We start from the raw sequence: 1,846 nt of genomic DNA on the forward strand, positions 1-1,846 counted from the left end.
GGAGTGGAAGCCCACCCCTCTTAAAGCAGGCTGGCTGGGGAATTCTGGGAGTGGAAGCCCACCCCTCTTAAAGCAGGCTGGCTGGGGGATTCTGGGAGTTGAAGTCAACCCCTCTTAAAGCAGGCTGGCTGAGGAATTCTGGGAGTGGAAGCCCACCCGTCTTAAAGCAGGCTGGCTGAGGAATTCTGGGAGTGGAAGCCCACCCCTCTTAAAGCAGGCTGGCTGGGGGATTCTGGGAGTGGAAGCCCACCCCTCTTAAAGTGTCCACGATGGAAAAACACTGGGGTATCCTAAGGCCAAAAACAAATGTATTCATTAAGCATTGTTAACACAAGTTAACGACAAGTATTTGGAAGTAGATACAGTAGATTGACAGGTGTGAATGTCAAAGCAGCCTTCCAAGAATTTTCACCCACCTTGACCCCGGAAGATGAAGCTGTGGTTCCCACGCTGCCAGGTCATGTGGTCGAAGCCCAGCAATGTTGTGTCTACCCGCAGGTTCTGGCCGCACTTCCACACCTTGTATGTGTCACTGGGGCAAATCTTGGAGACCAAAGGAACTGCGAAAAAGCAGAGGAGGGCGAGTGCCACGGGGGCAATTAATTCCTTCCTTCCTCCTTCCTTTCCTTCTTTCTTTCTTTCCTTCCGTCTTCTCCCTTCTCCTTCCTTCCTTCTTTCCACCCTTCCTGCCTCCCACTTCTCCTTCCTTCTCTTTCCTTCCTTTTTCTTCTTACTTCCTTCCTTCCTTCTCTTCCTTCTCTTCCTTTCCTTCTTCTCCCTTCTCCTTCCTTCATTCCTTCCACCCTTCCTCCCTCCCACTCTTCTCTTTCCTTCTTTCCTTCCTTCCTTTCCTTTTCCTTCATCTCTTCCTTCCTTCCTTTCTCCCTCCCTTCTCCTTCCTTATTTCCTTCTTTCCTCCCTCCCTCCTTCATTTCCTTCTTTCCTTCCTCTCCCTTCTCCTTCCTTCCTCCCTCCCACTCTTCTCCTTCCTTCTTTCCTTCCTTCCTTTCCTTCCTCTCCCTCCCTCTCTTCTTCCTTCCTTCCTTCCTCCCTTCTTTCCTTCTTTCTTTTCTTCCTTTCCTTCCTTCCTTCCTTCATTCATTCATTCACTCAGTCATTCTATATGCTGCCTATCTCCGTGTCAAGAGTCACTGGGTGGCTTATTAAATTCATCCTGTCCCTGGAATTAAGTCCTTCCCCTACTCTGGCATGTTCTCTACCCTGGGAAAGTAGGGACGTCTGGCATGGGGTGGGGTCAAAAAAGTCAAGATGGCTGACCTGTCTGTGGAATTGAAGCCCCGCCCGTTACAATGCATTCAACATATAAATGAGAAGACTTTGCACACGTGGGACTAACTTGGCTTTTTCTAATCCTGCAAATGCCCCTTGGGGGGGAGATTTTTTTTCTTAAGGGGTGGGTGGGTTTTCTTCCCACTTGGGGGGGCAAAGAGGCGACAGCCCCTTCCCAACTGGGGCATCGGCTGCTTTCTTTCGGCATGCACACGTACCCCAACTCGTGAATTCCCACTTCATCTCTACGTAGAAATCTTGAGCCTGCAGCAAAAAGAACAGAACAGATTTGGGAGGCAAAATGACATACAGCGAGTCCTCAACTTACGACGTTTTGCTCAGCGACCGTTTCAAGTCACAACGGCGCTGGAAAAAAAGACGTGACCGTTTTTCACACCGTGGCAGCCTCCCCGCGGTCGCGCGACCCAAATTCGGACGCTTGGCAGCTGACCCGTATTTACGACGGTCGCAGCGTCCCGGGGTCACGTGATCCCCTTCTGTGACCTTCTGACCAGCCGGATTCACTTAACAACCGGGTTACTCGTTTAACGACTGC

The 1,846-nt window shown here is 50.7% G+C and overlaps 1 pseudogene; it reads right to left on the minus strand.

Moving 5' to 3' along the window:
* LOC107300233 overlaps window positions 1-1,846 on the minus strand; it is a 10,095-nt pseudogene that overhangs the window by 4,078 nt on the left and 4,171 nt on the right.

Source organism: Protobothrops mucrosquamatus, unplaced genomic scaffold, assembly GCF_001527695.2.
Source record: "Protobothrops mucrosquamatus isolate PMUCROS unplaced genomic scaffold, P.Mucros_1.0 scaffold6420, whole genome shotgun sequence".
NCBI lineage: Eukaryota > Metazoa > Chordata > Lepidosauria > Squamata > Viperidae > Protobothrops > Protobothrops mucrosquamatus.